This window comes from Monodon monoceros, unplaced genomic scaffold (assembly GCF_005190385.1).
Source record: "Monodon monoceros isolate NGI ecotype Baffin Bay Population unplaced genomic scaffold, NGI_Narwhal_1 Super_Scaffold_11, whole genome shotgun sequence".
In the NCBI taxonomy this organism is placed as follows: domain Eukaryota; kingdom Metazoa; phylum Chordata; class Mammalia; order Artiodactyla; family Monodontidae; genus Monodon; species Monodon monoceros.
Genome location: NW_021703767.1, coordinates 83,341,363 through 83,365,635, shown reverse-complemented (window position 1 = coordinate 83,365,635; position 24,273 = coordinate 83,341,363). Strand labels below are relative to the sequence as shown.

The 24,273-nt window shown below is 40.8% G+C and overlaps 1 protein-coding gene and 1 pseudogene across 4 annotated transcripts in view; both read left to right on the top strand.

Moving 5' to 3' along the window:
* Positions 1-1,946: 1,946 nt before the first annotated feature.
* YEATS2 (YEATS domain containing 2) overlaps positions 1,947-24,273 on the top strand; it is a 107,835-nt gene continuing 85,508 nt past the window's right edge. For 3 of the 4 annotated variants that reach the window (XR_003792447.1, XM_029215537.1, XM_029215535.1), the window contains exons 1-2: positions 1,947-2,118; positions 20,007-20,080. The gene's annotated coding sequence lies outside the window, so the exon portion shown is untranslated. The remainder of the gene's footprint in view (positions 2,119-20,006; positions 20,081-24,273) is intronic. The other variant, XM_029215536.1, reaches the window with a different exon arrangement.
* LOC114891328 lies at positions 22,423-23,720 on the top strand (annotated as a pseudogene).

Sequence of the window (24,273 nt, the reverse complement as noted above, 5' to 3'; positions counted from 1 at the left end):
AGTCAATTGAAAGTTGTAGTACTATCAGAACTTACCCCTCCCCACTCTTGACTTCCCAAGATGGCCTGTGGGATCAAAGGGAAGCTTCGAGGGAGTGGCCAGAGGGGTCTCAGATCTGTGTGCAGAGCTGTGAGCCATAGCCTGGGTCCTCACTGGCCTTTGCAGCCATGTGCCTAGTCACACCTGGTCACCAGGGCCCTACTGGCATCAACTGCTGAGGTTGTTGGCTGTCAAGCTCATGATCTGTTGCTTCAGCTCCTTGAGAGTCTGACGTCTCACCTTCCCACCCCGACTCCTTCATCCCTGCTCCTCTCACCAGCTGACCTAGGAGCACTTCAGCTCTTGCTGGGGTTTTTAGCTCTGCCCATCCTTGGGGTCTTAGCCACATCATTACCTGCCAATTAGTCCACCATAAGGCCTCTGGTTTAGGATCACCTGGCCCCTGGCACAGTGCCCATTGGCCTGTCCATGGCTCTAACCCATGCTACTTTCTGCTTGCCTGGCAGAAGGCATAAGAGAAGTCTGGGTTTCTGGCACACCATCTGAAAATTGTGGAGACCCAGCAGCACTATCTCAGATTCCTCTTTCTCACTAATGCTGCTGTCTGCTCCTAAGCCCTGATCAATGTGAGACTTCTGCCAGAATTGGGCAGCCTTCCAAGCTGGGCCAGGAGAAGTGGGCTTCTAGCCTCCTCCACACTCAGCTGGATATTTCTAAGCCCCTGCCTCAGGGTTAGACCCCCAAAGTAGGAGAATACAGACATGCCCATGCTGACCACTTACCCTACCTCTTTCTCCATCAAATTTATTTTTATCTCTGCGATTCCCATTCTCTCTTTGGGTTTTAGCTTAAAGCTAAGAGAGTCCTTTCCTGGCCTTTCAGATTAGATTGACGGTAAATTTCACAAGGGCAGAAACGGTTTTGTTCATTTCTGATCCTCAGTATCTAACATAGTGCTGGGCACACAGTGCCAGGACATAGAATAGAAACACACAAAAAATTTGTTGAACAAATATTGTTAATCTGCCTTTACCCTTAATAGACATTAAGATCAGGAGGCCAACAGTGACATTTTATAAATCCCTCTATTCCCTTATCATGCGGGGCTTTGGAGTAAGTTCCTGGCCCTGCTATTCATTTATTCAACAAATACTTCTTGAGTGCATACTATGTGCAATGCACTGGGCTTGCAATTGGAGATATGAGTAAATCCTTTAAAACATTTTTATTAAACACATCCAAAAAATTGATAACATATACGTAAAGTGAAAAACAAATTATAAAGTGAACCCCCTCTAGACCTTGGTAATTCCAATGGTAAATCTTTACGTAGTGAGGAAAACAGATTGGAGGGGGACAGAAATAGATACCTGGAGACCACATGGGAGGCTACAGTGTCCTTGGGCAGAGAGATGATGGGGTCTACTCTAGGGTGGTACAGGGAGAAGGAAAGGGAAGGTTGGGCTCAAGAGATATTTAGGTGGAAAACAGTACATGATGGATTGTTACTCACTAGTTGTATGACCTAGATAACCTTTCCGAGCCTCAGTTTCTGCATCTGTAAAATAGGTTAGTAATAACTATAGTTATTTGTATCCCTAGCACAGAGCACAAAGCTTGGTACAAGATGACACATACAAAAATCATAGCTACTGTGGTCCTTGCTGTAGAAGCTTCATAAATGCCGGCAGAATGAATATTCTGTCTTTGGGCTGGAACTCGCCATCTTTCTCTAAGGAGGAAAATAATATATGATGGTGCCTTTACCAGAACCGGCGCCCATGCTCCCCAGGTAGCGGGGCAGGGCTGGGCGGTGCGGGCCAGCGCGTCCCGGCCCGGGGTGAGAGTCTAGGACAGCCTCAACTCCGCCCCGGCCCCGCCCACAACCTCGCGAACTCCGCCCCCGGAACCGCGCGCGTCGCCACCGCCCTTGCTGGTGACGTCCGGGCCGGACGGGTCGGGCGGGCTCTGCCGAGCAGTGTGCTTCCGCGGGCTCCGGGGTCGCTGGGGCCTCGTGGCGGGGCGGCTCCACGGGGCTTGGCCCGCTGCCTCCTCTCCCCCGTACCCTCTCGCGGCGCCCGGCGGGGCCTGCGCTTCAGCCGGAGACCCGGAAAAAGGGTGAGTGTTGGCGGGAGCGGGATGGGACCGTCGGGCGCGCGCTCCGTTCTCCGGGCATTGTCTGGGCGGGGGCGGCGCGGGCACGTGCGCGCCCTTCCCCCACCCCGCCGGACGCGCTGGCACCCTGGCTGAGGGGAGGGAGGAAGGGGGCGGGTGACTGACGAGAGGAGAGGATCCGAAGGAGGAGGCTGGGTCCGGGGTGAGTGTGTGTGCCGGGGGAGTCTCCGCAGCGGGAACCCGGAATTTGGGTGTGTGAGGGGTGTCATTTTTTAAGGGACACCGCGCTCTCTGAGGGGATGGGGGTCCCCTGGGCCCCACTGGCGGGAGCTTTTAGCACGTTAAACCTGGTGGCCTGCGATGGGATTGGAGACGAGATTTGGCCCCAGCACCGGCAAGTTGTGGATTTATCAGCAAGAATCCTGGAATCTTTCTCCAACCTGTCGGCTTCCCTACTGTCTCCTTCCACCGTGAAGGATGAGTAGGATTTAGAAAGGTTGGAGGATACTTTAGAGATGGTGCCCGAGTTAAAGCACCAGAGGTGTGAGACAGTGCGGGGTGGGAGTGAAAGGCTGCTTTGGTGGGTTGCGGCCAGATTGCAGAAGACAATGAGGTTTATCTCATAACCTTTTTTTTTTTCTATTGTGAATGTAATTATGTTGCGGGAAAATATCACCAGTAATTCTACAGCCCTGACACCTCATTCTTAGAATTTTGATATTTGTTTGCTACTGTTTTCTTTTAAGCTTGTAACAGTTACGGAGTTGTAACTACAATTTTCCATTCCCTTTTCTACTTAACATGTAAGAATATAATATTATGTAGTATTCAGCAATATAATTTCCTCTTTCTTAATAAGCAAGTAGTAGGTATTCATCATAGAAAAATTTAAAAATACAAGAAAAATGAGGAAAAGTACCCATAGTTTTACTGTCCAGAGATATTATCATGGAGTGTATATTTTTGGTTTTGTATGTTCTTTCAAAGATAGGAGCAGGTGAAGCCATTCTTAGGAATTTAGTTGTTTTTTTTTTTTTTCTTGCGGTACGGGGCCTACTCACTGTTGTGGCCTCTCCCATTGCGGGGCACAGGCTTGGGACGCGCAGGCTCAGTGGCCATGGCTCACGGGCCCAGCCGCTCCGCGGCATGTGGGATCTTCCCGGGCCGGGGCACGAACCCGTGTCCCCTGCATCGGCAGGCGGACTCTCAACCACTGCGCCACCAGGGAAGCCCGGAATTTAGTTTTTATGAGAACTCTTTTGAAGGCTGTAAGAAGGAAAGTAGCATAATCTGCTGGGCGGAGGAAGAGGGCAAGAGCGGAAGCTAGAAGATCGGTTAGTTTACAGTACCTTGGACTAGGTCCATGATTGTGGAGATGGAGAAGAGTAAGTAGAAAGATTAACAAATATTTTGGAGGTAGAATGAACAAGACTTGGAAATGGATTGGTGAAAGGGAGAACTCTTTGCTTTTTGATACTTGTTTTGAGCAACTTTGAGTAGATGGCGGCATTCGCTGAGAAGAATGGAAGAGAGAAATTTGAGGTGGGAAAAATCATGAGTTCTGTTTTGGGTGTATTAAATTTGAAATGTATATTAGATATGAAGTTGGTATGTTGAGGAAGCAGTTGGATGTACAGGTTTGGAGCTTCCAGAAGAGAACCTAGAGCTGGAGATAAAAATTTGGGAGTACTCAGTATATAGATGATATTCAAAGTTATAGGACTACCTGTGATCACTTAGGGAAAGAGTGTAGATAAGTGAAAATTGAGTGAGCCTCAGGCACTATAATGCTTGGAAATCTCATAGAGGAAAAAGATTGGGCACAGAACAGAAGAAACAGCCAGCGAGATAAGAGAAAAAAGCAGGAGACTGGTGTCATGGAAACCACAAGAGAGAAGTTTCTGGATGATGGAGGCTTGGTCCGTCAGTGCTTCTGAGATGTTTAATGAGTTGCTTACTTGGATTTGGCAACGCAGAGGTTATTAGTTTGGTCATTGGTATTATTATCCAGAGTACTAGAAGTAGGAGGTAGAAACAGATGGGAGTAATTGAATGGGAGTGGGGAAGTGAAGACAATGAGTGTGAATTAGAAACAAGTGCCCCTTGTTCAAGACACCTTATTTTCATCTCCCCCCAAACTAAATTTAATAGATGAAAAATTGTGTCTTTAATGTTTCATTCCTTGATTACTAGTATGTTTGAATATTTTTTCACATTTATTGGCCATTTGTGAATTTCTTTTCCTGCCCTTTGTGCGTCTTTTTATTTGTGTTTGTCTTTTTCTGATTGACTTTCTAATTGTCAAGAATTATCTAGATACTAAAAATATGTAGCCTGATACAGAGCTTACAGAATTTTCCCCCTTATGTGTGTCACCATTCCCCACCCCCTGGGAATAAATTGAGTTTATTACCTGTGCTCCATCAGGAAGGGCATGGTTAATAATGGAAAAAGCATACTTACCATTTAACTCCTATGTGTACTTTTTTTCAGGTGTAGTAAAATACACATAACGTAAAATTTACCACTGTAACCATTTTTAAGTGTACAGTTCAGTGGTATTAAATACATTTATATCATCGTGCAGCCATCACCACGATCCGTCTCCACAACTCTTTTCATCTTGTAAAACAGAAACTCTAAACTTCTCATTTTCCCTTACCCACAGCTATTGGCAATCACCATTCTGCTTTCTGTCTCTATGATTTTGACTAGTTTGAGTACTTCATATAAGTGGATTCAGTCAGCAGTTGTCTTTTTGTGACTGGCTTATTTTACTTAGCATAATGTACTGAAGGTTCATCCATGTTGTAGCATATGTCTCAATTTCCTTCCTTTTTAAAGGCTGGATAATATTCCAGTGTATGTATATATCACATTTTATCTTTTCATTCATCTGTTGATGAAAAATTGAGTTGTTTCCATCTTTTGGCTCATGTGAATAATGCTCCTAGGAATGTGGGTGCCAAGATATCGGTTTGAGTCCCTGCTTTCAGTTCTTTGGGGGTATTTACACAGAAGTGGAATTGCTGGATCATACAGTAATTCTATTTTTAATTTTTTGAGGAAGCGCCACACTGTTTTCCATAGTGGCTGCACCATTTTATATTCCCACCACCAATGCACGAGGGTTCCAGTTTCTTCACGTCCTTGCTAACGCTTTTCTGCTTTCTGTTTTGTTTTTCTAAAGTAGCCATGCTAATGGCTGTGAGATGATATCTCATTGTGTTTTTGATTTGTACTTCCCTAATATTAGTGATGTTGAATATCTTTTCGTGTGCTTATTGACCATTTGTATATCTTTGGAGAAATATCAATTCAAATCCTTTGCCCATTTTGAATCGAGTTCTAAGTTTTGTGTTTAGGTCTTTGATCCATTTTGAGTTAATTTTTGTACCTGGCATTAGTTAAGGGTCCAAATTCATTTTTTTGCACATAGATATCCAGTTTTCCTAGCACTATTTGTTGAAAAGACTGTTTTTTTCCCCATTAAATGGTCTTGGCACCCTTGCCAAAGATCATTTGAGCATATATGCAAGAGTTAATTTTTGGGCTGTTTTATTCCATTGGTCTATATATCTGTGTTATGCCAGTACCACGCTGTTTTGATTACTGTAGCTTCTAGTAAGTTTTGAAATCAGGAAGTGTGAGTCCTCCAGTTTTGTTCTTTTTCAAGATTGTTTTGGTTATTCAGGGTCTCTTGAGATTCCATATGAATTTTGGGATGGGTTTTTCTATTTCTGCAAAAAATGTCATTGAGATTTCAGTAGGTATTGCATTGACTTTGTAGATGGCTTCGGGTACTATTGACTTTTTAACAGTATTAGGTCTTCCAGTCCATGAAAATGGGATGTGTTACCATTTATTGGTCTTCTTTAATTTCTTTCAGCAATATTTTGTAGTTTTCATTGTATATATCTTTTACCTTCTTGGTTAGTTCCTAAGTATTTTATTCTTTTTGATGCTATTATAAATGGAAATATTTTTGTAATTTCCTTTTCAGATTGTTCATTGTTTGTGTATAGAAATGTAACTGATTTTTATGTGATGACTTGGTATCCTGCTACTTTGCTGAATTAATTTATTCTTCCAGTTTTTTGGTGGAATCTTTAGGGTTTTCTACATATCTTCCCATATTAAAATTCCTTTATAGTCATTCAGTGGATACACTGTAATTTGCTATGGACTATTTCCAGTTTTTTATTATGAAGTTTTTTATTCTAAATATATAGAAAGTGGAGAACTAATATTTAAGTTGTAGATCTGTTAAGTACAGCCCATATATGATGTGTATCACCAGTCTTGAGAGTATTTCCTTAGTATAGATTCCAAGAAATACTTGATCCTCCTCTCTTCTCATTTGCTCATGCAGAATAGAATTCTTCATTGCCATCTCCTTAAATTGGCCCCCCACCTCCTTGCTTTTAACTAAACCTGCCCCCCTTTCAGTCTGTTTTCTACACTGCCACTGAATGGAGGGTGAGGGTCAGCATTGGTGCACTTTTTCCTCATAGAAAACAAGACTTATGAAGCAGATTGTTTCTATAGCATCTGTTCTGTGGGAGTTAGAAAAAAAATTTTTGAAGGCTGGGGTGCACTTCATGGATGAATTGGAATTTATTTTGATTCTTGAAGGATGAATAGCAGAGCACAGGCTCAGTAGTTGTGGCGCACTGGCTTAGTTGCTCCGTGGCATGTGGGAGCTTCCCAGATGAGGGCTCAAACCCGTGTGCCCTGCATTGGCAGGCGGATTCTTAACCTCAGCGCCACCAGGGAAGCCCACCATTGTGTATTCTTTATACATTTTTTGACAGTCTGTATTTAATAGCTGTGTGTGTGTGCGTGTTTAAATTGCTTCATTGAGGTACAATTGGCATACCACAATCTGCACACATATAAAGTGTATAATTTGATAAGTTTTGACATATTTATGCATCTGTGAAAACATCACCACAATCAAGATAGTAAACATATGCATCATCCCCCCAATTTTTCTAATGCCCCTTTGTGATCCTTCTCTCTCCCTTCCCCATCGTTGCCCCATACCACAACAACCACTGATCAGGTTTCTGTCACTATAGTTTGCATTTTGTATAAATGTTACCATTGTAGTATATACTTTTTTCTTAAGCTGGCTTCTTTCACTCAGCATCATTTTGAAATTAATTCATGTTGCTGCATGTATTGGTTAATTCTTATTTTATTTTTTTAAGTTTATTTATTTATTTATTTATGGCTGCCTTGGGTCTTTGTTGCTACGCGCGGGCTTTCTCTAATTGCGTTGAGCGGGGGCTGCTCTTTGCTGCGCTGCGCGGGCTTCTTAATGCAGTGGCTTCTCTTGTTGTGGAGCACGGGCTTCAGTAGTTGTGGCACGTGGGCTCAGTAGTTGTGGCACACAGGCTTCAGTAGTTGTGGCTCGCAGGCTCTAGAGCGCAGGCTCAGTAGTTGTGGCTCACGGGCTTTGTTACTCCGTGGCATGTGGGATCTTCCCGCACCAGGGCTTGAACCCATCTCCCCTGCATTGGCAGGCAGATTCTTAACCACTGTGCCACCAGGGAACTCCCTGGTTAATTCTTTTTTATTGAAGAGTATGTTCTATTGTATGGATATATTGCAATTTGTTTATCCATTTGCCTACTAATGGACATTTGGGTTGTTTTTAGTTTTTGGCTATTACAAATAACATTGCTGTGAACATTTGTGTTTTTGTATGGACATAGGCTTTTATTTCTCTTGGGTAATACCTAGGAGTGGAATGGCTGGGTCATATGGTAGGGAATTTTTAATTTTTTTTAAGAAACTCCCAAGCTGTTTTCCAAAGTGGTTGTACCATTTTGCATTCCCACCACCAATGCATGAAAGTTCCAGTTGTTTCACATTCTCTGTAGTTGTGTCTTTTAAACATATAGAGAAGTAAGAAGAAAACAGAAAGAGACATAAACCCTTTCGGCATTTTCCTCCCCCAAATAATGCATGTACATGGTTAGAAAATTCAAACATTGTAGTCAGGAATAAAATGAAATGCAAAACCACTACCCAGAGGCAACTGTTGTTAAATCATTTTTTATCCTTTCTTCCAGAAAAACCTACACAGGCATCTACCCGCATATTTTTGGGTTTCTCTGCTCTTTCCCCTAGTTTACACAGAAAGAATCAAAGTATACACACCATCTGCACCTTGGCTTTTGTTCACTTTACAATTTATTTTAGAGGTATTTCCATATCAACACATTCTTTTTAATGGCTACATTGCAGAACATTTTTGCTATATGAAAACATGAATATGTTCCAGTGCAATTGATATAATAGGGAACTATTTTGAGTATAACGTGAATTTCACATTCGCTCATGCGTGATTTCATCTGCAAGAAATGCTAGGTGAATGCAGAAAACGGCACCTGCTGAATTGAGCCATGGCAAAAATACACAAGCCACATGCAGGCACACACCTCAGACATCCTCTAGCAACCTCAGTTTGCTGTGTTATGAGCCACACCCATCCACATCTGGTGTTAAACTTTTCTGTTGATTTCAGATTAGCCTCATTACCACTTCAAGGTAACTCAACAAGCTGTAACTTTTCAATGCCCACTTCCACAAGCAAACTTGAGATCTTTTTCAAGGCAAACTGCCACGTTTATTGTCGCACGTAGGTATTTCTTAACCATTTAATGTGTAGAACTGTGCTGCCATTTTTATAATATTAGATTCCTTTTTTTATTTGATTCCCTTTTTTTCTTAATGTCACTGATAAAATTTTTGAGTGTTGGGCCCAAACCCATTTTTCCTATAAGCCTTGTGGTTTTTGTTATGCAATTTTATACAGCGTGGTGATTTTTAGGAATGCATATGTCACATTACAGTGGAACTGATTTATTCCATAGTATGAATGTACATAATTTCTTTTAAGTTTTGTTTTTAAAAATTATGAAATACATCATATGTATATTAAAGAGCACATATAATAAGGAGGTATGTTTCAAAGAATAATAATAAAGTAACAAATACCTACTTAGCTATCACCCAGCTTAAGACATAGATCAGTCGGACTTCGCTGGTGGCACAGTGGTTAAGAATCCGCCTGCTGACACAGGGGACGTGGGTTCGAGCCCTGGTCCGGGAATATCCCACATGTTGCCAAGCAACTAAGCCCGTGCGTCACAATGAAGTGTAGACCCCGCTCTCCACAACTAGAGAAAGCCTGTGCGCAGCAACGAAGACACAACACAGCCATAAATAAATAAATGAATTAATTAATTAAAAGGAGATCACTAATACTTTTGAACCTCCTTGTGTTCCTCTCGCCGATCATTTTATACCTTTTTTGAATATCTGAAACATTTGATTAAAAAACTAAATTTGAAAGTGTTAACAGTCCGTGCCTCTGGTCTTCCAAATGTTGATTAGGAACTGGTCTTCCTAAGGTTGATTCCCCAGGTGACTGCCTTGCCCTCCTGCAAGTGTACACATAGCATGTACACGCATACTTGGGGAAGGATAACCTGTAAATAGATTTCTGTTTAAGGTTAATGTATAGTGGGTTTGTCATTGTTATTATTTATAATGCCTTTATTGAGTTCTAACTCACATACCATAAAATTCACTCCTTTAAGCTCATGCAGCTCAATATCAAAAAAAACAAGCAACCCAATCCAAAAATGGGCAGAAGACCTAAATAGACATTTCTCCAAAGAAGATATACAGATGGCCATCAAACACATGAAAGAATGCTCAACATCATTAATCATTAGAGAAATGCAAATCAAAACTACAATGAGGTATCACCTCACACCAGTCACAATGGCCATCATCAAAAAATCTACAAACAACAAATGCTGGAGAGGGTGTGGAGAAAAGGGAACCCTCTTGCACTATTGGTGGGAATGTAAGTTGATGCAGCCAATATGGAGAACAGATGAAGTTTCCTTAAAAAACTAAAAATAGAACTACCGTACGACCCAGCAATTCCACTACTGGGCATATACCCTGAGAAAACCATAATTCAAAAAGAGTCATGTACCACAATGTTCATTGCAGCTTTGTTTACAATACCCAGGACATGGAAGCAACCGAAGTGTCCATCAACAGATGAATGGATAAAGAAGATGTGGCACATATATACAATGGAATATTAGTCATAAAAAGAAACAAAATTGAGTTATTTGTAGTGAGGTGGGTGGTCCTAGAGTCTGTCATACAGAGTGAAGTAAGTCAGAAAGAGAAAAACAAATACCGTATGCTAACACATATATATGTAATCTAAAAAAAAAAAAAGATTCTGCAGAACCTAGGGGCAGGACAGGAATAAAGACACAGATGTAGAGAACAGACTTGAGGACACAGGGAGGGGGAAGGGTAAGCTGGGACGAAGTGAGAGAGTGGCGTGGACATATATACACTACTAAATGTAAAATAGATAGCTAGTGGGAAGCAGCTGCATAGCACATGGAGGTCAGCTCAGTGCTTTGTGACCACCTAGAGGGGTGGGATAGGGAGGGTGGAAGGGAGACGCAAGAGGGAGGAGATATGGGGATATATGTATATGTATAGCTGATTCACTTTGTTATACAGCAGAAACTAACACACCATTGTAAAGCAATTATATTCCAATAAAGATGTTAAATAAATAAATAGAGTAAACAATGTAAAAAACCAATTCACTCCTTTAGAGTGTAATACTTGGGGGTTTTTTTGGTTTGTTGTTTTTAGTATATTTACAAAGTTGCACAACCATCACTGTATCTAATTCCAGAAAATTTTCATCAATAGGTAGATTTTTGTAAATAGGTAGATTTTCTAGATTAGGCAGTGCTAAAGAAAAACCAATTTTCTGAAAAATGTCTTATGTTTTAAGGTACTTGTTTTCTTTCTAGAATCTCAGCTCTTAATAGAAAGGCATGAGACTTATCCCCATAGGATTGACTGTCAGTTTGAAAGCTCCAGTGAAAAAATCCCTATTTAGTGAAGTGTGCAAAATTTGGCTTAATTTATGTATTCTCAGTGACTGTGGCCAAGAGTTGGACACAATCTTGATCTGGTCCAGTTCCTTTCTTTCCTTTTCAGCCCTTATTTGTAGACAAGTCTTTTTTTTTTTTCCTCTTTTTGCTTCTCTTGGAAAGAAAACTTTTATGGCTTCACAACTGAAACAACAAGATTGTCATATGAGTCAGAATTGTCACTTTAGATAATTCCAGTGATTTTTGTCTGAAAGTGGCTCTAAGGAAGTTACTGGAGTGTTATATGGCCTACCTTCTGTCAACTTAAGAAGAATTTACTGTAAATATATCAAAACCTGTAAACTTCCCAGATAGCTCAGTCTGTCTACAAAGAGTATGTTTAAGAGGTCGGGTAAAGGAAGGGTAAACCTACCTAAAGCCAGCTCTCCAGTTGTTGCACTAATGGATAGAAGCAGGGCGTTCATAATTTAGAATAGCTGTTTGATCCTAAACTCTTTTTCTTGTTACTTTGTAAGACTGGAGACAGAATACTGTCCTGAATGGATCCTGGGACAGACCTTATATACCAACTTTTGTAGTCTTAAGCAGTTTTATTTATAATAGGAAAGTAGGTGTTTTTGACCTGGAAATATATAATACTTAAATAATGAAACAGTTTTTTTGAGCTCAGCTGTCTAACTGTCCCATTTTGCTCACCTCTTAACATGTCACACTGGGGACGGCTACATAACCGAGTGGATCACATCAGTTTGATGCAAATGACCAACGTCTATCAGCTTCCCACCATTCTGGTCCAGTGTAAAATTGTGGCTATTTTTATTTAAAAGACATATTTTTTCCCATATCAGGTGAGTTGAAGAAACAGTGATTGTGTTGGCTGACACAGGGCTCAAACCTGTGTCCCCTGCATTGGCAGGCGGATTCTTAGCCACTGTGCTGCCAGGGAAGTCCCAGCATACAGTATTTGTTTTTCTCTTTCTGACTTACTTCACTCTGTATGACAGACTCTAGCTCTATGCATCTCACTACAAATAACTCAACTTTGTTTCTTTTTATGGCTGAGTAATACTCCATTGTATATATGTGCCACATCTTCTTTATCCATTCATCTGTCGATGGACACTTAGGTTGCTTCCATGTCCTGGCTATTGTAAATAGTGCTGCAGTGAACATTGTACATGTCTCTTTTTGAATTATGGTTTTCTCAGGGTATATGCCCAGTAGCGGGATTGCTGGGTCATATGGTAGTTCTATTTTTAGTTTTTTAAGGAACCTCCATACTGTTCTCCGTAATGGCTGTATCAATTTACATTCCCACCAACAGTGCAAGAGGGTTCTCTTTTCTCCACACCCTCTCTAGCATTTATTGTTTGTAAATTTTTTGATGATGGCCATTTTCTGACCAGTGAGAGGTGATACCTCATTGTAGTTTCGATTTGCATTTCTCTAATGATTAGTGACATTGAGTATCTTTTCATGAGTTTGTTGGCAATCTGTGTATCTTCTTTGGAGAAATGTTTAGGTTTTCTGCCCATTTTTGGATTGGGTTGTTTTTCTGGTATTGAGCTGCTTGTAAATTTTGGAGATTAATCCTTTGTCAGTTGCTTAGTTGGCAAATATTGTCTCCCATTCTGAGGGTTGTCTTTTTGTCTTGTTTATGGTTTCCTTTGCTGTGCAAAAGCTTTTAAGTTTCATTAGGTCTCATTTGTTTGTTTTTGTTTCCATCTCTCTAGGAGGTGGGTCAAAAAGGATGTTTCTGTGATTTATGTCATAGAGTGTTCTGCCTATGTTTTCCTCTAAGAGGTTGATAGTGCCTGGCCTTACACTTATAGTGTCTGGTCTTTAATCCATTTTGAGTTTATTTTTGTGTATGGTGTTAGGGAGTGTTCTACTTTCATTCCTTTACATGTAGCTGTCCAGTTTTCCCAGCCCCACTTATTGAAGAGGCTGTCTTTTCTCTATTGTATATTCTTGCCTCCTTTATTAAACATAAGGTGACCATATGTGGGTGGCTTTATCTTTGGGCCTTCCATCCTGTTCCATTGATCTATCTTTCTGTTTTTGTGCCAGTACCATACTGTCTTGATTACTGTTGGTTTGTAGTATAGTCTGAAGTCCGAGAGCCTGATTCCTCCAGCTCCGTTTTTCTTTCTCAAGGTTGTTTTGGCTATTTGGGGTCTTTTGTGTTTCCATACAAATTGTGAAATTTTTTGTTCTAGTTCTGTGAAAAATGCATTGGTAGTTTGTTGGGGGTTACATTGAATTTGTAGATTGCTTTGGGTAGTAGAGTCATTTTCACAGTGTTGATTTTTTCAATCCAAGAACATAGTATCTCTCTCCATCAGTTTGTATCATCTTTAATTCTTTTCATCAGTGTCCTATAGTTTTCCGCATACAGGTCTTTTGTCTCCTAAAGTAGGTTTATTCCTAGATATTTTATTCTTTTTGCTGCAGTGGTAAATGGGAGTGTTTCCTTAATTTCTCTTTCAGATTTGTCATCATTAGTGTATAGGAATGCAAGAGATTTCTGTGCATTTTGTATCCTGCTACTTTACCAAATTCATTGATTAGCTCTAGCAGTTTTCTGGTAGCATCTTTAGGATTCTCTATGTATAGTATCATGTCATCTGCAAACAGTGACAGTTTTACTTCTTTACCTATTTGGATTCTTCTTATTTCTTTTTCTTCTCTGATTGCTGTGGCTAAAACTTCCAAAACTATGTTGAATAATAGCGGTGAGAGTGGGCAACCTTGTCTTGTTCCTGATCTTAGAAGAAATGGTTTCATGTTTTCACCATTGAGAATGATGTTAGCTGTGGGTTTGTCATATATGGCCTTTATTATGTTGAGGTAGTTTCCCTCTATGCCTACTTTCTGGAGAGATTTTATCATAAATGGGTATTGAATTTTGTCAAAAGCTTTTTCTGCATCTATTGAGATTATCATATGGATTTTATCCTTCAATTTGTTAATATGGTGTATCACATTGATTGATTTGCATATATTGAAGAATCTTGCATTCCTGGGATAAATCCCACTTCATTGCGGTGTATGATCCTTTTAATGTGCTGTTGGAGTCTGTTTGCTAGTATTTTGTTGAGGATTTTTGCATCTATATTCATCAGAGATATTGGCCTATAGTTTTTTTGTGACATCTTTGTCTGGTTTTGGTATCAGGATGATGGTGGCCTCGTAGAATGAGTTTGGGAGTATTCCTCCCTCTGCTGTATTTTGGAAGAGTTTGAGAAGGATAGGTGTTAGCTCTTCTCTGAATGTTGATAGAATTCGCCTGTGAAGCCATCTGGTCCTGGGCTTTTGTTTGTTGGAAGATTTTTAATCACAGTTTCAATTTCAGTGCTTGTGATTGGTCTGTTTATATTTTCTGTTTTTTTCCTGGTTCAGTCTTGGCAGGTTGTGCATTTCTAAGAATTTGTCCATTTTTTCCAGGTTGTCCATTTTATTGGCATGGAGTTGCTTGTAGTAATCTCTCATGATCCTTTGTATTTCTGCAGTGTCAGTTTACTTCTTTTTCATTTTTAATTCTGTTGATTTACGTCTTCTCCCTTTTTCTCTTGATGAGTCTGGCTAATGGTTTATCAATTTTGTTTATCTTCTCAAAGAACCAGCTTTTAGTTTTATTGATCTTTGCTATTGTTTCTTTCATTTCTTTTTCATTTATTTTTGATCTATCTTTATGATTTCTTTCCTTCTGCTAACTTTGGGGTTTTTTTTTGTTCTTTCTCTAATTGCTTTAGGTGTAGGGTTAGGTTGTTTATTTGAGATGTTTCTTGTTTCTTGAGGTAGGATTGTATTGCTATAAACTTCCCTCTTAGAACTGCTTTTGCTGCATCCCATAGGTTTTGGGTCATCGTGTTTTCCTTGTCATTTGTTTCTAGGTATTTTTTGCTTTCCTCTTTGATTTCTTCAGTGATCTCTTAGTTATTTAGTAGCGTATTATCTAGCCTCCATGTATTTGTATTTTTTACTGTTTTTTTCCTGTAATTGATATCTAGTCTCACAGCGTTTTGGTTGGAAAAGATACTTGATATGATTTCAGTTTTCTTAAATTTACCAAGCCTTGATTTGTGACCCAAGATATGGTCTGTCCTGGAAAATGTTCCATGAGCACTTGAGAAGAAAGTGTATTCTGTTGTTTTTGGATGGAATGTCCTATAAATATCAATTAAGTCCATCTTGTTTAGTGTGTCATTTAAAGCTTGTGTTTCCTTATTTATTTTCATTTTGGATGATCTGTCCTTTGGTGAAAGTGGGGTGTTAAAGTCCCCTACTATTATTGTGTTACTGTCGATTTCCCCTTTTATGGCTGTTAGCGTTTGCCTTATGTATTGAGGTGCTCCTATGTTGGGTGCCTAAATATTTACAATTGTTTTATCTCCTTCGTGTATTGATCGCTTGATCATTACATAGTGTCCTTCTTTGTCTCTTATAATAGTCTTTATTTTAAAGTCTATTTTGTCTGATATTAGAATTGCTACTCCAGCTTTCTTTTGATTTCTATTTGCATGGAATATATTTTTCCATCCCCTCACTTTCAATCTGTATGTGTCCCTAGCTAGGTCTGAAGTGGGTCTCTTGTAGACAGCATGTGTATGGGTCTTGTTTTTGTATATATTCAGCCAGTCTACGTCTTTTGGTTGGAGCATTTAATCCATTTACATTTAAGGAAATTATTGATAATGTGTGTGTTCCTATTACTGTTTTCTAATTGTTTTTGGTTTGTTTTTGTAGGTCTTTTCCTTCTCATGTGTTTCCTACCTAGAGAAGTTCCTTTAGCATTTGCTGTAAAGCTGGTTTGGTGGTGCTGAATTCTCTTAACTTTTGCTTATCTGTAAAGGTTTTAATTTCTTCATCAGATCTGAATGAGATCCTTGCTGGGTAGAGTAATCTTGGTTGTAGATTTTTCCCATTCAGCACTTTAAATATGTCCTGCCACTCCCTTCTGGCTTGCAGAGTTTCTGCTGAAAAATCAGCTGTGAACCTTATGGATATTCCCTTATATGTTATTTGTTGCTTTTCCTTTGCTGCTCTTAATATTTTTTCTTTGTATTTAATTTTTGATAGCTTGATTAATATGTGTCTCGGTGTGTTTCTCTTTGAGTTTATCCTGTATGGGACTCTCTGTGTTTTCTGGTCTTGACTGACTGCTTCCTTTCCCATGTTAGGGAAGTTTTCAGCTGTAATCTCTTCAAATATTTTCTCAGACCCCTTCTTTTTCTCTTCTTCTGGGACCCCTATAATTCGAATGTTGTTGCATTTAATGTTGTCACAGAGGTCTCTGAGACCGTCCTCAATTCTTTTCATTCGTTTTTCTTTATTCTGCTCCCTGGCAGTTATTTCCACCATTTTATCTTCCAGCTCACTTATCTGTTCTTCTGCCCCAGTTATTCTGTTCTTCTTTCTAGAGTATTTTTAATTTCGGTAATTGTGTTGTTCATCACTGTTTGCTCTTTAGTTCTTCTAGATCCTTGTTAAATGTTTCTTGTATTTTCTCTGTTCTGTTTCCGAGATTTTGGATCATCTTTACTATCATTACTTTGAATTCTTTTTCGGGTATGTTGCCTATTTTGTCTTCATTTATTTGGTCTTGTAGGTTTTTATCTTCTTCGTCTGTAATGTATTTTTTTGTTTCATGTTTTTTTTTTTTTGTTGGGTGGTGCTGTATTCCTGTCTACTGGTCATTTGGCCTGAGTTGTCCAGCCCTGGAGTTTGCAGGCAGTTGGATAGAGCTGGGTCTTGGTGCTGAGGTGAGGACCTCTGGGAGGGCTCACTCCGATTGATATTCCCTGGGGTCTGAGGTTCTCTGTTAGTCCAGCGGTTTGGACTCAGAACTCCCACCACAGGAGCTCGGGCCCGACCTCCATACTGGGAACCAAGATCCCACAAGCTTCGTGGCATGGTTAAAATAAAAAGGGAAGAGAGAAAGAATAAGAGGAGCAGTACAATATCAAGAATAAAAAACAAAATAAAATTCAAAAGATAAAAAATATATTAGTAGAAATAAAACTATAATTGAGACAACTGCAGCAAGGTAAAAGAAAACCACAACAGAAAAAAGAAAAGAAAAGGGGGGGAACAAGTCAAAAGGAGGGATCACTAACAAAATATAAAGAATAAAATAAAGTTAGAGAAATAAAAGATTTATTAGGAAAAATAAAAATATAAAAGAATCAAGAACAATGAATCAGCAAGGTAAAACAGAAACCCAATCTAAAAGAGGAAAACAGAAAAGAAAACAGGAAAAAAAAAAAAAAAAAAAGCCTTGGCTTTGGGGGCGGGGTTGGGGGGGGGGGGGAACTTAGGCAGGGGGGGGGTTTAGGGTGGGGCGGGACCTAGGCCAGTGGGGGCGGTGACATTTGAGCGTGGGTCGGGGCCTAGGCGAGGCACCGTTCAAGCCTGGGTCCAGTTCTCTGCTCAGGACCTGTGCAGAAGGGGAGAGGCAGCACGTGGAAAGGAGGGCCTCTGGAATGTGGAGTTCCCTGGAGTTTGGAGGTAGGGCACTGAGTGAGGGTGTGTGGGTGGGGTTTAGGCCCCGAGTGTTGGAGAGGGACTCCGAACGTAGAGGTGGGGCCCAGGGTGGGGGTGTGGGGTGGGGCTTGGGTTCTGCACAGCGGGAAGGAGGCTCTGAGGACAGAGGATTAGGCCCAGGAGCCCAACAGGCTTCCTGGTGCCTAAGTGGACAGGGAAAGCACTGGCCCCGTTCCCTTCTGTTCTTCCGTGCCCCTCCCCAACCCTCTCCCCCAGGGCCTCCCCTGTCACCGCTGGCCCCCTAACTGTGGGTGGGTCCCGCTGGGTGTAGGAACTCCTCCGCTATCCCAGCCGCCTCTCAGGGGTGCCGGTCCTGGAGGTCTGGCCTTACCTTTGCTCCCCTTTCCGTCCCTCCCACTCCCTCAGGACCTGCACGGCTGGAGGGGGCCTAGGTGGGCAGAGGATCAGTCCCAGGATCTCAACAGGTTCCTGGGGGTCCAAGTGGACAGGGGAAACCTGGCCACACTCCCTTTTGATCTTCTGCCCTCCCAGCACTTCCCCAATTTCCCCCTTCTGGCGTGGGATCCCTTCCCCTCCCCTAGCCTCCCCTCTGGGGAGCCAGTCCGCTCCTGCCTCCATTTCTCCTCTCCCTTCACTCCCCCCCATGCCGCATGTCCTACCCGGTTGCTGGGGGTCCCTCCTGTCCCCTTCGGTGTCTGTGGTCCCCCACTGGTGCCTGGTAGGTGCCCTAGTTGTGAGGAGGCAGGCATTCTGCGTCCTCCTAGTATGCCATCTTGACTCCACCTCTCCTGATCTCTTTTTTAAAATTTATTTTATTGAAGTTTAGTTGATTTGCAAGTTGTGTTAATTTCTGCTGTACAGCAAATTGATTCAGTTATACGTATGTATACATTCTTCTTTTTCATATTCTTTTCCGTTATGATTTATCACAGGATATTGAATATAGTTCTCTGTGCTATACAGTAGGACCTTGTTGTTTATCCAGACAGAAGTTTTAAATTTCTCACCATTCTGAGTTAACGTGATGAAATCTTGTGCCATCCCAGTTCTGTCCCACCTGGGATGTGAATCATCCCTTTGTCCTGTGTATTCTGCCCATTAGTCACTTAGTAGCCATCTTGGTATCACATCAACTGTTGAGGTATCAGTGCTCATGTTCAAGTCATCCTTATTTTACTTAATAATGGCACCACAGTGAAAGAGTGGTTATGCTGGCAATTCAGATATGCCAAAGAGAAGCCGTAAAGTGCTTCCTTTAGGTGAAAATTAATAAGGAAAGAAAAAAGTTGTATGCTGAGGTTGCTAAGATCTGCCTTACAAACGAATCTTCCATCTGTGGAATTGTCAAGAAGGAAAAACAAATTCATGCTAATTTTTTTTTTTTCACACCTCATATTGCGAAATTTATGGCTACAGTGTGTGAAGAGTACCTAGTTAAGATGGAAAAGGCATTAAATTTGTGGTGAAAGAGATGAACAGAAGACAGGGTTCATTACTGTTCTTTGTTTCAGGCATCCACTGGGGTCTTGGAACGTATCCCCCACAGATAAGGGGGCGACTATGGTAGACTGGATTTTGTGTATAAGACCTGGCTTAGAATAACTAGGATGGAGTTTTTTTTTTTTCTTTTTTAACATCTTTATTGGAGTATAATTGCTTTACAATGGTGTGTTAGTTTCTGCTTCATAACAAAGTGAATCAGCTATACATATATCCCCATATCTCTTCCCTCCTGCGTCTCCCTCCCTCCCACCCTCCCTATCCCACCCCTCTAGGCGGTCACAAAGCACTGAGCTGATCTCCCTGTGCTATGCGGCTGCTTCCCACTAGCTTTCTATTTTACATTTGGTAGTGTATATATGTCCATGCCACTCTCTCACTTCGTCCCAGCTTACCCTTCCCCCTCCCCGTGTCCTCAAGTCCATTCTCTACGTCTGTGTCTTTATTCCTGCCTGCCCCTAGGTTCTTCAGGACCACTTTTTTTTTTTTTAGATTCCTTATATATGTGTTAGCATACGGTATTTGTTTTTCTCTTTCTGACTTACTTCACTCTGTATGACAGAGTCTAGGTCCATCCACTTCACTACAAATAACTCAGTTTCATTTAGGATAGAGTTTTTGTTGCTACCAACTTAAATGAAAATTAGAACAAAATCTTCTCTTTTCCCTTTTAGATTTCCTTTGATCTGAGTCTTTCCTATAAATAGGCTACTTCAGATTGCTTGTATTGTGAAAAATAAGCATAATTTTGGGAAGAAGATTTTCAGTTATCAGTATCAATGGGAGATGACAGCTCTATGAGTAATCTTCAAATAGAGGAAAAAATTTAAATTGACACTGAAATATATATTTTGATTTTTTTGAAAGGACTTCTTCATGCCTAATGATTTTTGTCAGTATGATATTAAAATGGTTATTCTTTCTCAGCATGCACATTGGGCAGTCTTTGAGAAGCCTGGATGGTGTTGGAGTAAAAGCTGCTGCTATTTTTAGTTTGCAAGGTAAGGTATAATTCATGAAATGGATCATATGTATTTGGATTACTGAAAGTCAGTTACATTTATGTATTTCTAAAGGTCCAATGTTAGACCTATGCAGTTCAAATCACCTTGCTTCTGGAGCTCCCCAATGCTTTATTTATTGCTGGTAATAAAACCTTCTAGTCACGATGCACAGTTCTTTTAATACCCTGCTGGACTGGATTTGTATCTGCTTATATTCACAAATGAAAACTGGTTTCTCGTTTTCCTCTGAGGATGCCTTTTGACCACATCTCCATAGGTTTAGATATATTGTTTCCTTTTTGCTGATTTTTTTTTTTTTTTGCTGTACGCGGGCCTCTCACTGTTGTGGCCTCTCCCGTTGCGGAGCACAGGCTCCGGACGCACAGGCTCAGCGGCCATGGGTCATGGGCCCAGCCGCTCTGCGGCATGTGGGATCTTATTGGACCGGGGCACGAACCCGTGTCGCCTGCATTGGCAGGCGGACTCTCAACCACTGTGCCACCAGGGAAGCCCTGCTGATAATTTTTAAATAGTCTTATCGAAATTTCCTTCTTTCATATCATAGTGAGTTTTTGTTAATAATTTCATATTTAATTTTATCAAAATCAGAGAATAAAGCTGTAACATTTCCTAATTTTGCAGTAATTGAGACTTTCTTCATATAACTTATATACTTTAATTTAATGAATTTTTCTAGCTATTTAAAATATGTTTTGTTGGGTTCAGAGTTGTATGTATATATTAAATCTGGCTTGTAAATTATATTATCTATATCATCTGTATTTTAATCTGTTGTCTTCTTGATCTTTTAAATTTCTGAGAGACATATGTTCAAATTCTTCTCTAATGGTTTTCTTAAATTCTTGTAGTTCTGGTTTTGTGTTTTGTATGTCTTGACATGATGCTGTTTGATTTATAGTTTATGACATATCTTTATGATTGTGTCTTTTAATAGTAACAAACTTTTTTGTATTAAATGGTTTTTGCCTTAAATTATTCTCTCTGCCAATAATCTTGCCATGTGTGCTTTTTGTTTGCATGTGTCTGTGTGTAATTTCTTTGCATATCCCTTTATCTTAAACATTTAGCTATAATACCTTTGAAGGTATAGCAATATCAACAAATAGATTTGTAAGTATTATAGGAAGAATGATGAAAGCTAGTAGTTTGTTCCCTGTGGGTATTTATATTTTGGCATGTATTTTAGTTATCCCTTCACTTATTTATTCAGTAAATAATTTATTGAGACCTTCCAGGACCTTTGGAGAGGGAATATGGGGAGAGCTGTGTTCGGTAGTATGATCAGGGAAGGCCTTCTCTGATAAGGTGGGCATTTGAGCTAGCATCTGGTAAAGCTAACCTGGGGGAAGAGCATTCCAGGCAGAAGGAACCATAAGTCCAAAAACCCTAGGGAATGATTGAGGTGTTTTTGAGGAATAGAAGGAAAACCAAGGCTTACTTGGTGGTGCAGTAGTTAAGAATCTGCTTGCCAATGCAGGGGACACGGGTTCGAGCCCTGGTCTGGGAAGATCCCCTATGCTGCAGAGCATCGAGGCGCGTGCGCCATAGTTACTGAGCCTGCACTCTAGAGCCCGCGAGCCACAACTACTGAGCCCACGTGCCACAGCTACTGAAGCCAGCACGCCTAGAGCCCGTGCTCTGCAACAAGAGGAGCCACTGTGATGAGAAGCCCACGCACCGCAGCGAAGAGTAGCCCCCGCTCACAGCAGCTAGAGAAAGCCCACACACAGCAACAAAGACCCAATGCAGCCAAAAATAAATAAATGAAATAAATAAATTTTAAAAAAGAACAAAAATAAAAAACATTTTAAAAAAAAAAGGAAGAAAATCAGTGTGTCTGGATCTTAATGATTAAGGATGGAGAAGCAGGCAGGGCCCAATTCATGTAACATTTTGTAGGTCATGTTAGGGAGTATGATTTTATTCTAAGAGTTATGGGAAGCCACTGGAAGATTTCATGCAGGAGGGGGCATGTTCAGATACGTTTGTATAGTCCTTTTCTGAGCTGAGCTACAGTTTACATACAGTGAAATACACAGATTTTAAGTGTACAGTTGGAATGAGTTTTTAACGATTACATGTACCCGTGTAACCCACACCTTTAAGATAAAAAGTATTTCGGGGCTTCCCTGGTGGCTCAGTGGTTAAGAACCCGCCTGCCAATGCAAGGGACATGGGTTCAGGCCCTGGCCCGGGAAGATCCCACATGCCGTGGAGCAACTAAGCCCCTGTGCCACAACTACTGAGCCTGAGCTCTAGAGCCTGCAAGCCACAACTACTGAGCCTGCATGCCACAACTACTAAAGTGGACACGCCTAGAGCCCGTGCCCTGCAACAAGAGAAGCCACGACAATGAGAAGCCCGCACACTGCAACAAAGAGTAGCCCCCGCTCACCGCAACTAGAGGAAGCCCGCGCACAGCAACGAAGACCCAACACAGCCAAAAAAAAAAAAAAAAAATGTGGTGGGCCCCTGTGCAGACATGGCCAAGTCTGAGAACCACACCATGCACAACCAGTCCTGAAAATGGCACAGAAATGGCATCAAGAAACCCCAATCACAATGATATGAATCTCTTAAGGGGGTGGACCCCAAGATCCTGAGAAATATGTTTTGCCAAGAAGCACAAGAAGGGCCTAAAGAAGATGCACGCCAACAACACCAAGGTCATGAGTGCACATGCTGAGGCTATCAAGGCCCTCGTAAAGCCCAAGGAGGTCAAGCCCAAGATCCCAAAGGGCAGCAGCCACAACCCAGTCAGCTTGCCTACATCGCTCACCCCGAGTTTGGGAAACAGGCTTGTGCCCGTATCGCTAAGGGTCTAAAGCTTTAAGGCTCTGCTGGCCAAAGGCCAAGGCCAAGGCCGCAGTTGCAGGTACAGCTGCAGCTCCAACTCTAGTCCAGCTCAGGCTCCCAAAGCTGCCTAGGCCCCCACAAAGGCTCCAGAGTAGAGGCCTTTATCTACCAATGTGAGGACAGAAGGACTGGTGTGACCCCTGGGCTGCTGTCTGCATGGGACTGGTGTCCTCCTGTGCTATTTGTACAAATAAATAGGGGGAAAAAAGATATAAAATATTTCTGTCACCCCAGAAAGTCTTTATTCCTCTTCTCAGTCCGTCTCCACTGCCAGCACCCCAAATACTATTCTGTTTTCTTTCACCATAGATTAATTTGTGTGTTCTTGAACTTCATGTAAATAGGATCATTCAGTATGTGCTCCTATTATGTGTCTGGCTTCTTTTACTTACCATAATGAAGATTTATTCCTGTTGTTGGTTGGATCAGGAGTTCATTGGTTATACTACAATTTGTTTACCCATTCTCCTGTTTTGTTTTTTGTAGACATTTTTGAAATGTCTATCTGGCTAATAGAGGAGAATGGATTCTCTCTTTCACATGTTTAATAAAGGAGCACTAGTTGTCTTATTTACAGAGGGGAAAATATTTTGTTTGAAATGAAAATTACAGAAAGGACAGGGCTAAAGAATTATAAAATCATTATTAACATGTTAGGAGCATCTGTCTGTATGGAAGCAGATGGAAAATGATTGTACTGTTGCTCCCCATCCCCCTTCTTAAATCAGATAGGAAAAGTCATCTTGAGTGAAAGCATGAAATACAGTGGTTCTGGTGAGATTCAAATGCCATGAGGATCACAGAATTTTATATTGAGAAGGTACCTCACTTAGTAAAGTTTCCAGGAACCTTATTTATCAGATTTTATTCCTTTACCCAAGAGTTGGCCATATCTTGTATGATGTGGTGTTTGCAAGACAGGGTTCCAGGACTAGATTCTAGAGATTCTAGGTCTTCTCTAACATGAGAACTAAGACCTTTTACTAATAATTTCTAGTGACTCTATATTACATAATTTTTGGTTTAAATTGTACAATTTTCCTTTAAAAATTATTTTTCTTTTCAAAGTATAGAGCATTAAAAAGTTTTGTTTTTGGTATTTAACCTTTCTCAAAAACTTAGACTTGTTTATGTTATTTGAATGGGTGTGATACAGGGTGGTTTTGCTTTCTTACATTGTATTACAGTACATGGGGGGAGGAGAATGTGTCTTTTTAAAGTTTAAATTGCCAGTGTTTACTTTTTATAAAGAAGCTATTTCAATGAGAGAAAAATTTTAAATTAGAGGAATCAGCATTACATACATTTCTGTA